The 16,852-nt window shown below is 48.5% G+C and overlaps 1 protein-coding gene across 1 annotated transcript in view; it reads left to right on the top strand.

Moving 5' to 3' along the window:
• The window catches only part of LOC134970551 (uncharacterized), a 95,790-nt gene that overhangs the window by 35,183 nt on the left and 43,755 nt on the right, over nt 1-16,852 (top strand). The window lies entirely within an intron of this gene.

Genomic DNA, 16,852 nt, shown 5'->3' on the forward strand with positions numbered 1-16,852 from the left:
GTTATCCGAGCTAGTCAGGAACCTCCTAAAAACAGTGCATCATTGCACAAGGGTCCTGGTAAAAATGGTGGCTTCCTACGAAGCAATTCCATTCGGCAGATTTCACGCAAGAACTTTTCAGTGGGATCTGCTGGACAAATGGTCCGGATCGCATCTTCAGATGCATCAGCGGATAACCCTATATCCAAGGACAAGGGTGTCTCTCCTGTGGTGGTTATAGAGTGCTCATCTTCTAGAGGGCCGCAGATTCGGCATTCAGGATTGGATGCTGGTGACCACGGAGCCCAGCCCGAGAGGCTGGGGAGCAGTCACACAAGGAAAAAATTTCCAGGGAGTGTGATCAAGTCTGGAGACTTTTCTCCACATAAATATACTGGAGCTAAGGGTAAATTTATAATGCTCTAAGCTTAGCAAGACCTCTGCTTCAAGGTCAGCCGGTATTGATCCAGTGGGAAAAACATCACGGCAGTCGCCCACGTAAACAGACAGGGCGACACAAGAAGCAGGAGGGCAATGGCAAAAACTGCAAGGACTTTTCGCTGGGCGGAAAATCATGTGATAGCACTGTCAGCAGTGTTTCATCCCGGGAATGGAAACTGGGAAGCAGACTTCCTCAGCAGGCACGACCTCCACCCGGGAGAGTGGAAACTTCATCGGGAAGTTTTTTCCACATGATTGTAAACCGTTGGGAAATACCAAAGGTGGACATGATGGCGTCCCGTCTGAACAAAAAACGGGACAGGTATTGCGCCAGGTCAAGAGACCCTCAGGCAATAGCTGTGGACGTTCTGGTAACACCGTGGGTGTACCAGTCGGTGTATGTGTTCCCTCCTCTGCTTCTCATACCTAAGGTGCTGAGAATTATAAGACGTAGAGGAGTAAGAACTATACTCATGGCTCCGGATTGGCCAAGAAGGACTTGGTACCCGGAACTTCAAGAGATGCTTACAGAGGTTTTATGGCCTCTGCCGCTAAGAAGGGACTTGCTTCAGCAAGTACCATGTCTGTTCCAAGACTTACCGCAGCTGCGTTTGTCGGCATGGCGGTGGAAAGCCGGATCCTAAGGGAAAAAGGCATTCCGGAAGAGGTCATTCCTACCCTGGTCAAAGCAAGAAAGGAGGTGACCGCACAACATTATCACCACATGTGGCGAAAATATGTTGCGTGGTGTGAGGCCAGGAAGGCCCCACAAAGAAATTTCAACTCGGTCGTTTCCTGCATTTCCTGCAAACAGGAGTGTCTATGGGCCTCAAATTGGGGTCCATTAAGGTTCAAATTTCGGCCCTGTCGATTTTCTTCCAGAAAGAATTGGCTTCAGTTCCTGAAGTCCAGAAGTTTGTCAAGGGAGTATTGCATATACAACCCCCTTTTGTGCCTCCAGTGGCACTGTGGGATCTCAACGTAGTTCTGGGATTCCTCAAATCACATTGGTTTAAAACCAGTCAAATCTGTGGATTTGAAGCATCTCACATGAAAAGTGACCATGCGCTTGGCCCTGGCCTGGACCAGGCGAGTGTCAAATTGGTGGTTTTTTCTCAAAAAAGCCCATATCTGTTTGTCCATTCGGACAGGGCAGAGCTGCGGACTCGTCCCCAGTTCTCTCCCTAAGGTGGTGTCAGTGTTTCACCTGAACCAGCTTATTGTGGTGCCTTGCACCTACTAGGGACTTGGAGGACTCCAAGTTGCTAGATGTTGTCAGGGCCCTGAAAATATGTTCCAGGACGGCTGGAGTCAGGAAAACTGACTTGCTGTTATCCTGTATGCACCCAACAAACTGGGTGCTCTTGCTTCTAAGCAGACTATTGCTAGTTGGATGTGTAATACAATTCAGCTTGCACATTCTGTGGCAGGCCTGCCACAGCCAAAATATGTAAATGCCCATTCCACAAGGAAGGTGGGCTCATCTTGGGCGGCTGCCCGAGGGGTCTCGGCTTTACAACTTTGCCGAGCAGCTACTTGGTCAGGGGCAAACACGTTTGCTAAATTCTACAAATTTGATACCCTGGCTAAGGAGGACCTGGAGTTCTCTCATTCGGTGCTGCAGAGTCATCCGCACTCTCCCGCCCGTTTGGGAGCTTTGGTATAATCCCCATGGTCCTTTCAGGAACCCCAGCATCCACTAGGACGATAGAGAAAATAAGAATTTACTTACCGATAATTCTATTTCTCGGAGTCCGTAGTGGATGCTGGGCGCCCATCCCAAGTGCGGATTATCTGCAATACTTGTACATAGTTACAAAAATCGGGTTATTATTGTTGTGAGCCATCTTTTCAGAGGCTCCGCTGTTATCATACTGTTAACTGGGTTTAGATCACAAGTTGTACGGTGTGATTGGTGTGGCTGGTATGAGTCTTACCCGGGATTCAAAATTCCTCCCTTATTGTGTACGCTCGTCCGGGCACAGTACCTAACTGGCTTGGAGGAGGGTCATAGGGGGAGGAGCCAGTGCACACCACCTGATCGGAAAGCTTTACTTTTGTGCCCTGTCTCCTGCGGAGCCGCTATTCCCCATGGTCCTTTCAGGAACCCCAGCATCCACTACGGACTCCGAGAAATAGAATTATCGGTAAGTAAATTCTTATTTGTAGCTGCTCTGCGATCCTTTCGTTCGCACTTCTGCTAAGCTAAAATACACTCCCAGTGGGCGGCGGCATAGCATTTGCACGGCTGCTAAAAACTGCTAGCGAGCGATCAACTCGGAATTACCCCCCTATGGCCCTAATTAAGCATGGATCGCTTGTGCAATCCCCTGCGCAGTTTCATGATTACCGGAAAACTGCGCAGGCACAGGGCCCACTCTGCACATGTGCAGAGCAGATCCTGCATGTGGCTCGCATTTTTACAACAGCCTCTACCTGATTGACTAGCAGAAGCGTTTAGCGGGTGGGGCGGGGGAGGAGATTTCCAGAAACAGACATGTTGCCGTGTTTTCTGGGAGTAGTGAAGCCAAGCTCTGTGTCTCAGATGCAGATTTCTTGGTCTTGCAAGGCCACATGCGACACCTAGCCTGAGTACGCTAAGGCTAACTCAGCTGGCGTCTGCATCAGATTGTGATGTTGATCCCAGGCTACGACGTGGCCAGTGGTAAATTTCCCAATAGGCACGTGAGGCAACGTGAAAGCTAAGTTTATGCAGGATCTCTCCAGTGAGTGCAATATACCTGAGCAACAGTGGCGTAACTAGGGCTCCGCAGCCCCTGCGTTTGCTTGGAGGCGCAGGGGCTGGAGGGACACACAGGAGATGCGCGCACTGTGCCCTCCGTGTCCTCCTTTCCAAAACGCACAGCAGCGGGGATCAGCGGGGGAGCTTGGGGGGGGGTGTGTACCTGACACTGGGGGAGCATATTTAGCACCGGGGGGGGTATATTGGGCACCGACTGGGGGGGTCATATTTGGCACCGGGGGAGCATATTTGGCACTGGGGGAGCATATTTGGCACTGGGGGTATATGTGTACCTGGCACTGGGGGGGGGCATATTTGGCACTGGGGGTATGTGTGTAGATGGCACTGGGGGGGCATATTGGGCACTGGGGGCATATGTGTACCTAGCACTGTGAGGGAATACCTAGCACTGGGGGCATATATGGCACTGGGAGCACAGCCCTAGCAACAAGTATTACCCCCTGGTTGCAAGCACAACACCCAGCTCATGAAATCCCTGGCAACAAGCATTACCCCCTAGCAACGAGCATGACACCCAGTGCATGAAACCCCTGGCAACAAATATTACCCCCTGGCAACAAGCTTGAAACCCAGCACACAATACCTCTGGCAACAAGCATAACACCTACTTCATGAAACCCCTGGCAACAAGCATGACACCATGAGCATGAAAACCCCTGGCACCATGCATGGAACCAAGAGCATGAAACCCCTGGCAATGAGCAGGTAATTTAAAAGTAATTAGAAGCCTTACTGTAGGACTTAATGTGTAATGGGCATTGTGGTGTGTGGCATAATGTATCACGGACATTGCGGTGTGTGTCATAATGTGTCACAGGCATTACGGTGTGTGGAATACTATATCACGGGCATTGTGGTATGTGGTATAATGTCTCAGGGGCATTGCAGTGTGTGGCATAATGTATAACGAGCATTGCGGTGTGTGGCATAGGGTATAACGGGCATTGCGGTATGCGTCAAGGCATTACGGTGTGTGGCATACTATATCACGGGCATTGTGGTATGTGGTATAATGTCTCAGGGGCTCCGGCGGCAGCGGTGTGTCTGTTAAATGAAGTGCCCGTTCATGAGCTCTAATTGGCTCACGATCTGGCACTTCATTTAAAAGACACGCCGCTCCCGCCGGAGTCCCAGGAGGGACACGCAGGAGATGCGCGCACTGTGCCCTCTGTGTCCTCCTTTTCAAAATGCACAGCAGCGGGGGAGCCCGGGAGGGGGGGTGTACCTGGCACTGGGGGAGCATATTTGGCACCGGGGGAGCATATTTGGCACTGGGGGGGTCATAGTTGGCCCTGGGGGGCATATTTGGTACCGGGGGAGCATATTTGGCACGGGGGGGCATATTTGGCACTGGTGGGTATATGTGTACCTGGCACTGGGGGGGGCATATTTGGCACTGGGGGTATGTGTGTAGCTGGCACTCGGGGGGCATATGTGTACCTGGCACTGTGGGGGAATATCTGGCACTGGGGGCATATGTGGCACTGGGAGCACAGCCCTAGCAACAAGCATTACCCCCTGGTTACAAGCACAACACCCAGTGCGTGAAACCCTTGGCAACGAATATTACCCCCTGGCAACAAGCTTGAAACCCAGCACATGATACCTCTGGCAACAAGCATAACACCTACCACATGAAACCCCTGGCAACGAGCATGACACCCTGAGCATGAAAACCCCTGGCACTGTGCATGGAACCAAGAGCATGAAACCCCTGGCAATGAGCAGGTAATTTAAAAGTAATTAGAAGCCTTACTGTAGGACTTAATGTTTAATGGGCACTGCGGTGTGTGGCATAATGTATCACGGACATTGCAGTGTTGGCATAATGTGTCACAGGCATTACGGTGTGTGGCATACTATATCACGGGCATTGTGGTATAATGTCTCTGGGGCATTGCAGTGTGTGGCATAGGGTATAACAGGCATTGCGGTATGTGTCACAGGCATTATGGTGTGTGGCATACTATATCACGGGCATTGTGGTATGTGGTATAATGTCTCTGGGGCATTGCAGTATGTGGCATAATGTATCACGGACATTGCAGTGTGTGGCATAATGTATCATGGACATTGCAGTGTGTGTCATAATATGTCACAGGCACTGTATGTGCTATAATGTCTCAGGGGCATTGCAGTGTGTAGCATAATGTATAACGGGCATTGCGATGCGTGTCATGTGTCACAGACATTTTGGTGTAGCATAATGTGCGTGCATTATGGTGTGTGGCATAATGTCTAAGGGCCATTGCAGTTTGTGGCATAATGTATACTGGGCATTACTATCAGGAGGAAAAATGACAAATAATGTAAGGGGCATGAATCAGGATTATTAATTTTCCTGCGGTAGCCAACATCTGGGCGTGCAGGTTGCAAAACTGGGGTATAAGGTAGTCTTTCTGGCAATGCCACGCCCCTTTATGCAAAGCCACTCCCATTTCAGCAAGGCCACGACCCTTTTTGCAGATTCATCACTTTACTAGTGGCAATTATGGGTGGGGGGGGGGGTTGGGGGAGGGGCAACAGAGAATGTTTTGGGTTGGGGGAGAAAAAATTCTAGTTACGCCTCTGCTGAGCAATATATACCCGAGCTATATGTGTGTGTGTGTGTGTGTGTGTGTGTGTGTGTGTGTGTGTGTGTGTGTGTGTGTTAATAGTATTGAGTGCTAGACTTACAATGTATGCTACTTGTCTTGCAATAAGTTCTTCTTTTAAAAGATAGTATGGTGGTCATTCCGAGTTGTTCGCTCGCAAGCTGCTTTTAGCAGCTTTGCACACGCTAAGCCGCCGCCTACTGGGAGTGAATCTTAGCATAGTAGATTTGCGAACGAAAGATTAGCAGATTTGCGAATAGACAGTTCTTAGCAGTTTCTGAGTAGCTCGAGACTTACTCTGCCACTGCGATCAGTTCAGTCAGTTTCGTTCCTGGTTTGACGTCACAAACACACCCAGCGTTCGCCCAGACACTCCCCCGTTTCTCCAGCCACTCCCGCGTTTTTCCCAGAAACGGCAGCGTTTTTTCAAACCCTCACATAAAACGCCCAGTTTCCGCCCAGAAACACCCACTTCCTGTCAATCACACTACGATCACCAGAACGAAGAAAAAACCTCGTAATGCCGTGAGTAAAATACTAAACTTAATAGCAAATTTACTTGGCGCAGTCGCACTGCGGACATTGCGCATGCGCATTAGCGACTAATCGCTCCGTTGCGAGAAAAAAATAACGAGCGATCAACTCGGAATGACCACCTATGTTCAAATTTTGTCTATCTCAGTCTTCTTTGTTCGTGTGGCTGCTATTTCTTTTGGTTTTGGATCAATAGATCTACAATAGTATCGTCTACAATCAATAGGTCAACAGTGAAAATGTTGACAGGGATGAAAGGTCGACATGGTCATTATGTTGACATATAAAAGGTCGACACATGAAAAGGTCAACAGGTACAAAAGGTCGACACATGAAAAGGTCAACATGGAAAACGGTCAACACGAAAATGGTAGACGCTAGAGATGTGCACCGGAAATTTTTCGGGTTTTGTGTTTTGGTTTTGGGTTCGGTTCCGCGGCCGTGTTTTGGGTTCGAACGCGTTTTGGCAAAACCTCACCAAATTTTTTTTGTCGGATTCGGGTGTGTTTTGGATTCGGGTGTTTTTTTCAAAAAACCCTAAAAAACAGCTTAAATCATAGAATTTGGGGGTCATTTTGATCCCAAAGTATTATTAACCTCAAAAACCATAATTTCCACTCATTTTCAGTCTATTCTGAACACCTCACACCTCACAATATTATTTTTAGTCCTAAAATTTGCACCGAGGTCGCTGGATGACTAAGCTAAGCGACCCAAGTGGCCGACACAAACACCTGGCCCATCTAGGAGTGGCACTGCAGTGTCACGCAGGATGGCCCTTCCAAAAAACACTCCCCAAACAGCACATGACGCAAAGAAAAAAAGAGGCGCAATGAGGTAGCTGTGTGACTAAGCTCAACGACCCAAGTGGCCGACACAAACACCTGGCCCATCTAGGAGTGGCACTGCAGTGTCACGCAGGATGGCCCTTCCAAAAAACACTCCCCAAACAGCACATGATGCAAAGAAAAAAAGAGGCGCAATGAGGTAGCTGTGTGACTAAGCTCAACGACCCAAGTGGCCGACACAAACACCTGGCCCATCTAGGAGTGGCACTGCAGTGTCACGCAGGATGGCCCTTCCAAAAAACACTCCCCAAACAGCACATGACGCAAAGAAAAAAAGAGGCGCAATGAGGTAGCTGTGTGACTAAGCTCAACGACCCAAGTGGCCGACACAAACACCTGGCCCATCTAGGAGTGGCACTGCAGTGTCACGCAGGATGGCCCTTCCAAAAAACACTCCCCAAACAGCACATGACGCAAAGAAAAAAAGAGGCGCAATGAGGTAGCTGTGTGACTAAGCTCAGCGACCCAAGTGGCCGACACAAACACCTGGCCCATCTAGGAGTGGCACTGCAGTGTCACGCAGGATGGCCCTTCCAAAAAGCACTCCCCAAACAGCACATGATGCAAAGAAAAAAAGAGGCGCAATGAGGTAGCTGTGTGACTAAGCTCAACGACCCAAGTGGCCGACACAAACACCTGGCCCATCTAGGAGTGGCACTGCAGTGTCACGCAGGCTGGCCCTTCAAAAAACGACTCCCCAAACAGCACATGACGCAAAGAAAAAAAGAGGCGCAATGAGGTAGCTGTGTGAGTAAGCTAAGCGACCCTAGTGGCCGACACAAACACCTGGCCCATCTAGGAGTGGCACTGCAGTGTCACGCAGGATGACCCTTCAAAAAACACTCCCCAAACAGCACATGACGCAAAGAAGAAGAAAAAGAGGCGCAATGAGGTAGCTGTGTGAGTAAGCTAAGCGACCCTAGTGGCCGACACAAACACCTGGCCCATCTAGAAGTGGCACTGCAGTGTCACGCAGGATGGCCCTTCAAAAAAATACTCCCCAAACAGCACATGACGCAAAGAAAAATTAAAGAAAAAAGAGGTGCAAGATGGAATTGTCCTTGGGCCCTCCCACCCACCCTTATGTTGTATAAACAGGACATGCACACTTTAACCAACCCATCATTTCAGTGACAGGGTCTGCCACACGACTGTGACTGAAATGACGGGTTGGTTTGGACCCCCACCAAAAAAGAAGCAATTAATCTCTCCTTGCACAAACTGGCTCTACAGAGGCAAGATGTCCACCTCATCATCATCCTCCGATATATCACCGTGTACATCCTCCTCCTCACAGATTATCAATTCGTCCCCACTGGAATCCACCATCTCAGCTCCCTGTGTACTACTTTGTGGAGGCAATTGCTGCTGGTCAATGTCTCCACGGAGGAATTGATTATAATTCATTTTAATGAACATCATCTTCTCCACATTTTCTGGATGTAACCTTGTACGCCGATTGCTGACAAGGTGAGCGGCGGCACTAAACACTCTTTCGGAGTACACACTTGTGGGAGGGCAACTTAGGTAGAATAAAGCCAGTTTGTGCAAGGGCCTCCAAATTGCCTCTTTTTCCTGCCAGTATAAGTACGGACTGTCTGACGTGCCTACTTGGATGCGGTCACTCATATAATCCTCCACCATTCTTTCAATGGGGAGAGAATCATATGCAGTGACAGTAGACGACATGTCCGTAATCGTTGTCAGGTCCTTCAGTCCGGACCAGATGTCAGCATCAGCAGTCGCTCCAGACTGCCCTGCATCACCGCCAGCGGGTGGGCTCGGAATTCTGAGCCTTTTCCTCGCACCCCCAGTTGCGGGAGAATGTGAAGGAGGAGATGTTGACAGGTCGCGTTCCGCTTGACTTGACAATTTTGTCACCAGCAGTTCTTTGAACCCCAGCAGACTTGTGTCTGCCGGAAAGAGAGATCCAAGGTAGGTTTTAAATCTAGGATCGAGCACGGTGGCCAAAATGTAGTGCTCTGATTTCAACAGATTGACCACCCGTGAATCCTTGTTAAGCGAATTAAGGGCTCCATCCACAAGTCCCACATGCCTAGCGGAATCGCTCTGTGTTAGCTCCTCCTTCAATGTCTCCAGCTTCTTCTGCAAAAGCCTGATGAGGGGAATGACCTGACTCAGGCTGGCAGTGTCTGAACTGACTTCACGTGTGGCAAGTTCAAAAGGTTGCAGAACCTTGCACAACGTTGAAATCATTCTCCACTGCGCTTGAGACAGGTGAATTCCACCTCCTATATCGTGCTCAGTTGTATAGACTTGAATGGCCTTTTGCTGCTCCTCCAACCTCTGAAGCATATAGAGGGTTGAATTCCACCTCGTTACCACTTCTTGCTTCAGATGATGGCAGGGCAGGTTCAGGCGTTTTTGGTGGTGCTCCAGTCTTCTGTACGTGGTGCCTGTACGCCGAAAGTGTCCCGCAATTCTTCTGGCCACCGACAGCATCTCTTGCACGCCCCTCTCGTTTTTTAAATAATTCTGCACCACCAAATTCAAGGTATGTGCAAAACATGGGACGTGCTGGAATTTGCCCATATTTAATGCACACACAATATTGCTGGCGTTGTCCGATGCCACAAATCCACAGGAGAGTCCAATTGGGGTAAGCCATTCTGCGATGATCTTCCTCAGTTGCCGTAAGAGGTTTTTAGCTGTGTGCGTATTCTGGAAAGCGGTGATACAAAGCGTAGCCTGCTTAGGAAAGAGTTGGCGTTTGCGAGATGCTGCTACTGGTGCCGCCGCTGCTGTTCTTGCAGCGGGAGTCCATACATCTACCCAGTGGGCTGTCACAGTCATATAGTCCTGAGCCTTCCCTGCTCCACTTGTCCACATGTCCGTGGTTAAGTGGACATTGGGTACAACTGCATTTTTTAGGACACTAGTGAGTCTTTTTCTGAGGTCTGTGTACATTTTCGGTATCGCCTGCCTAGAGAAATGGAACCTAGATGGTATTTGGTACCGGGGACACAGTACCTCCAACAAGTCTCTAGTTGCCTCTGCAGTAATGATGGATACCGGAACCACGTTTCTCACCACCCAGGATGCCAAGGCCTCAGTTATCCGCTTTGCAGCAGGATGACTGCTGTGATATTTCATCTTCCTCGCAAAGGACTGTTGGACAGTCAATTGCTTGGTGGAAGTAGTAAAAGTGGTCTTACGACTTCCCCTCTGGGATGACCATCGACTCCCAGCAGCAACAACAGCAGCGCCAGCAGCAGTAGGCGTTACACGCAAGGATGCATCGGAGGAATCCCAGGCAGGAGAGGACTCGTCATAATTGCCAGTGACATGGCCTGCAGGACTTTTGGCATTCCTGGGGAAGGAGGAAATTGACACTGAGGTAGTTGGTGGGGTGGTTTGCGTGAGCTTGGTTACAAGAGGAAGGGATTTACTGGTCAGTGGACTGCTTCCGCTGTCGCCCAAAGTTTTTGAACTTGTCACTGACTTATGATGAATGCGCTGCAGGTGACGTATAAGGGAGGATGTTCCGAGGTGGTTAACGTCCTTACCCCTACTTATTACAGCTTGACAAAGGCAACACACGGCTTGACAAATGTTGTCCGCATTTCTGTTGAAATACTTCCACACCGAAGAGCTGATTTTTTTGGTATTTTCACCAGGCATGTCAATGGCCATATTCCTCCCACGGACAACAGGTGTCTCCCCGGGTGCCTGACTTAAACAAACCACCTCACCATCAGAATCCTCCTTGTCAATTTCCTCCCCAGCGCCAGCAACACCCATATCCTCCTCATCCTGGTGTACTTCAACACTGACATCTTCAATCTGACTATCAGGAACTGGACTGCGGGTGCTCCTTCCAGCACTTGCAGGGGGCGTGCAAATGGTGGAAGGCGCATGCTCTTCACGTCCAGTGTTGGGAAGGTCAGGCATCGCAACCGACACAATTGGACTCTCCTTGTGGATTTGGGATTTCGAAGAACGCACAGTTCTTTGCTGTGCTTTTGCCAGCTTGAGTCTTTTCATTTTTCTAGCGAGAGGCTGAGTGCTTCCATCCTCATGTGAAGCTGAACCACTAGCCATGAACATAGGCCAGGGCCTCAGCCGTTCCTTGCCACTCCGTGTGGTAAATGGCATATTGGCAAGTTTACGCTTCTCCTCCGACAATTTTATTTTAGATTTTTGAGTCCTTTTTTTACTGATATTTGGTGTTTTGGATTTTACATGCTCTGTACTATGACATTGGGCATCGGCCTTGGCAGACGACGTTGATGGAATTTCATCGTCTCGGCCATGACTAGTGGCAGCAGCTTCAGCACGAGGTGGAAGTCGATCTTGATCTTTCCCTATTTTTGGAACCTCAACATTTTTGTTCTCCATATTTTAATAGGCACAACTAAAAGGCACCTCAGGTAAACAATGGAGATGGATGGATACTAGTATACTTATGGATGACGCGACTGCCTACACAGAGGTAGCTACAGCCGTGGACTACCGTACTGTGTCTGCTGCTAATATAGACTGGATGATAATGAGATAAAATTAAAATATATATATATATATCACACTAGTACTGCAGCCGGACAGGTATATATTATGTAATGACGGACCTGCTGGACACTGTCTGTCAGCACTGCAGACTCCTAAAGTAAGCTACTAGTATCAAGAAGATAGAAGAAAAAAAAACCACGGGTAGGTGGTATACAATTATGGATGGACGAGCGACTGCCGACACAGAGGTAGCTACAGCCGTGGACTACCGTACTGTGTCTGCTGCTAATATAGACTGGATGATAATGAGATAAAATTAAAATATATATATATATCACACTAGTACTGCAGCCGGACAGGTATATATTATGTAATGACGGACCTGCTGGACACTGTCTGTCAGCACTGCAGACTCCTAAAGTAAGCTACTAGTATCAAGAAGATAGAAAAAAAAAACCACGGGTAGGTGGTATACAATTATGGATGGACGAGCGACTGCCGACACAGAGGTAGCTACAGCGTGGACTACCGTACTGTGTCTGCTGCTAATATAGACTGGATGATAATGAGATAAAATTAAAATATATATATATATCACACTAGTACTGCCGCCGGACAGGTATATATTATGTAATGACGGACCTGCTGGACACTGTCTGTCAGCACTGCAGACTCCTAAAGTAAGCTACTAGTATCAAGAAGATAGAAAGAAAAAAAAAACACGGGTAGGTGGTATACAATTATGGATGGACGAGCGACTGCCGACACAGAGGTAGCTACAGCCGTGGACTACCGTACTGTGTCTGCTGCTAATATAGACTGGATGATAATGAGATAAAATTAAAATATATATATATATCACACTAGTACTGCAGCCGGACAGGTATATATTATGTAATGACGGACCTGCTGGACACTGTCTGCAGAATGCGTTTATAAAAACACCACACGACGAGTGTTTAACTTTTTTAGGCAGACAATCACAATATACTGGTGGTCAGCAGACAATCACAATATACTGGTGGTCAGTGGTCACTGGTCAGTCACACTGGCAGTGGCACTCTGGCAGCAAAAGCGTGCACTGTACTTAAAATATGTACTCCTGCTATAACTGCTCCCCAGTCTCCCCCACAATTAAGCTGTGTGAGCAGTGAGCACTCAGCACAGTCAGATAATGATATACAGTATTACATATGATGCAGCACACTGGGCTGAGCACAGATATGGTATGTGACTGTGTCACACTGTGTATCGTTTTTTTTCAGGCAGAGAACGGATTAATTAAACTGGTGGTGGTCACTGGTCACTGGTCACACTATCAGCAAGTAGTACTCCGTCCTAAGCAGACAATCACAATATACTGGTGGTCAGTGTGGTCACTGGTCAGTCACACTGGCAGTGTGGCACTCTGGCAGCAAAAGTGTGCACTGTACTTAAAATATATTATTTATGTACTCCTGCTCTAACTGCTCCCCAGTCTCCCCCACAATTAAGCTGTGTGAGCAGTGAGCACTCAGCACAGTCAGATATACAGTATTACATATGATGATGCAGCACACTGAGGCTTAGCACAGATATGGTATGTGACTGTGTCACACTGTGTATCGTTTTTTTTCAGGCAGAGAACGGATTAATTAAACTGGTGGTCAATGGTCACTGGTCACACTATCAGCAAGTAGTAGTACTCCAGTCCTAATATGCTCCCCAAAATTAGTAAATAGTGTCTCTAACTCTCTACTCTCTTCTCTATAAACGGAGAGGACGCCAGCCACGTCCTCTCCCTATCAATCTCAATGCACGTGTGAAAATGGCGGCGACGCGCGGCTCCTTATATAGAATCCGAGTCTCGCGATAGAATCCGAGCCTCGCGAGAATCCGACAGCGGGATGATGACGTTCGGGCGCGCTCGGGTTAACCGAGCAAGGCGGGAGGATCCAAGCCTGCTCGGCCCCGTGTAAAAAAAGCTAAAGTTCGGCGGGTTCGGATTCCAAGAAACCGAACCCGCTCATCACTAGTAGACGCATCATTTTTTGGTGTTGTTTTTGCCTGAATTAGTGCCTTGCTTCACGTCCCTTTGCATGGCAAGCTTTGCTCGCCATGCTGCGGGCAAGGTGCTTCTCTGCCCTCTGCACAGGTTACTATTACCAATCGTAGTCCACGTGGATGGTAAAGTATGAAAAAGGTGTGGAAAAAAAACAGTTGTGTCGCCCATATGTGTGTCAACCATTGGCATGACGACCATTTGAACCGGCCGACCTTTTGTACCTGTTGACTATAAGCACTGTCAATCAATTACATGTCGACCTAATGTCCACATCAACCTTTTGACAATGTTGATCTAATGCATGTCGACCAGTTGGTCTTGACCTATTGACTCTCTATCTAGACACTGTAGATCTATAGTCCGGATACTATTTATTTTACGTAACTATTGCTAGATTAGTCAAAAAATATAAAATATAAAAGTGAGATCTAGCACCATCTAGTGTGGTATTGTGTAGTATTTAAGATTGCATAGTATTTTAGATCACGAGGCAGTCAGTGCTCACGGAATTCCAGTAATGTGCAAGAGAACCACATATATAAATCTTCTTGTCCATACTTTTGTGTTTGTGTTTGTTTATGGTATGTGTTGTTCTCTCTATGAGGAAATTTACTCAGATGGGAGTTCTACTTAAGATAGGATGTTGCTCATAGCTACCAATCAGATTCCAGGTATTATCTTCTAGAAGGTGCTAGATAAGTGAGAAGTAGAATCTGATTGGTTGCTATGGGCAACATCCCATCTTAAATAAAAATCCCATCTTAGTAAATGTACCCCTATGTTTATTTGAAAGCAATAAAAATACTTGATTTAAATCCTAGGTTATACATTTTTGCATCAGACATCTATTTAATGATCAAATTGAAACAAAAACAAAAAAACAGAATAACACTGATAATATAAAACAAAGTGCCTTTGTGAAATAAAGTGTCCGTGTGGCCTATTTATGTTGATAAAAATATCAGTAGGGATACTAACTTTTCAACTCACAGCGGGTTCATTATAAAAGTCACGCCTACCCCAATCTCCAGAGCTCTCTGCCTGCGTACTCTCCACAGTGCCAGCTCCCTGTCTCCTCAGTGTCCGCTCCCTGACTGCACACTTTCCATAGTGTTGGCACCCACTTTCCCATGTGCCCACTCTCTGGCCACATACCCTTTGGAGTGCTGGCTCCACGCCCGCACACTCTTCATAGTGCCGGCTCCTTGTTTTCCTGCATGCACAGTGCCCACACAGAGCCTGCTCCCTGCCTGTACAGTGGCCGCTCCCTGGCTGCACAGTGCCCAATCCCTACCCACACAGCACCACCTCCTGCAGTCTCTCCTCAGTACCCACTACCCAGTGCATCCATAATTCCCCCTGATGCTGTGTCTTCCAAGGCTCCTTTCTCCCTCCAGCCAAACAACACCGTCAGCAGGTAAGCCCCAAGCTGACTGGGAATGAGGCAGTGGGTGTAGTGGAGCAGGAAGGAGAGAGGGAGGTCCAGCTGACTGCAGCAGGGAAGACACAGACCTTTTCCACAGCACAGGCTGCAGTGTAAAAGAGATCTTGTGATAGGATCCAGGGGCTGTACACCATCTCAGGATGATATACAGCAGGGGTAGGGAACCTTTTTTCTACCGAGGGCCATTTGGATATTTATAAAATCCTTCGGGGGCCATACAAAAATTCTCAACTTAAAAAATTACCCTGCCCCCCAGTAGGTCTGCCCCTTAGAGGTACTGCGCCCAAAAAAATGGGTGTGGCCAGTTAAAATGGGACGTGATACACATATGCCCCCAATAGTGCGGTGCCAGATCCACAATTGTCCCCACAGTGCCAGGTATACAGATGCCCCCACAGTGACAGGTATACAAATGCCCCTCACAGTGCCAGGTATACAAATGCCCCTCACAGTGCCAGGTATACAAATGCCCCTCACAGTGCCAGGTATACAGATGTCCCCACAGTGCCAGGTATACAGATGCCCCCCACAGTGCCAGGTATACAGATGCCCCCACAGTGCCAGGTATACAGATGCCCCTCACAGTGCCAGGTATACAGATGCCTCCACAGTGCCAGGTATAGAGATGCCCCTCACAGTGCCAGGTATACAGATGTCCCCACAGTGCCAGGTATACAGATGCCTCCACAGTGCCAGGTATACAGATGCCCCCACAGTGCCAGGTATACAAATGCCCCTCACAGTGCCAGGTATACAGATGCCCCCCACAGTGCCAAGTATACAGATGCCCCCACAGTGCCAGGTATACAGATGCCCCCCACAGTGCCAGGTATACAGATGCCCTGCCTCCCCCTCCCCTCCCCTCCCCTCCCCTCCGTGCTGCTTACCGTGCTGCTTTCGGTGGGACACGGAGGAGAGCGCGGCTATGTTGGGCGGCGGTGGCGTGTAGGACTTGAAACCAGACGCCGGTTCGAGAGCCAATCAGAGCTCGCAGACCAGCAGCCGCGGCTCCTTATTGGCTGCCGTTCCGCGAGCTCTGATTGGCTCACGAACCGGCAGCTGGTTTCAAGTCCTACACGCCGCCGCTCCCACTCGACAGCCGCGCTCTCCTTCCTGTTCTGACAGCTGAGACACGCTGCCGCCGGACTGAGCGGCAGCGTGTCTCACTGACACAAGCTGGAGGGCCGGACCAAACGGCTTCGCGGGCCTTATAATGCCCGCGGGCCTGGGTTCCCCACCCCTGATATACAGTATCACTGTCAAATTCCATAAAAATCAGCTGTAATTAATAAGGGCACGTAGATGGTAAAGTATGAAAAAGTCCTAAGAATTAAAAAAAAAAAAGCCTTTAATAGTGAAGTGTTTGCATAAAAAGTTTGAATGCACAAAGAATGAATTGCTCCTTAAATGTGATTATTTGCACCTAGTTGTAATGCTTGTCACTGACTGCCATTAATTTATTTATTCTGTCTCCACCACCACCCAACCCTTCTCTTTATCTCCATCTATCTGCCCTCAACTCTTTCTTCTTTGCCCCAACACTTTCTCTCCACCTCCCTCTCTCTCCACCCCATTTATCTCTCTTTCCCACCCCAATACTTTCTCACCAGCTCTTCTTTTCCCTTTATTACTGCCTCTCTCAATCACTACTGCTGCAATCATTCCTATGCATCACTGACACAAGTGGGAGGGGTCAGAGTTCATACCAGCTCTCGTTACAGTCCGATGTGTCAT

The sequence above is a fragment of the Pseudophryne corroboree genome, chromosome 1, assembly GCF_028390025.1.
Source record: "Pseudophryne corroboree isolate aPseCor3 chromosome 1, aPseCor3.hap2, whole genome shotgun sequence".
Lineage (NCBI taxonomy): Eukaryota > Metazoa > Chordata > Amphibia > Anura > Myobatrachidae > Pseudophryne > Pseudophryne corroboree.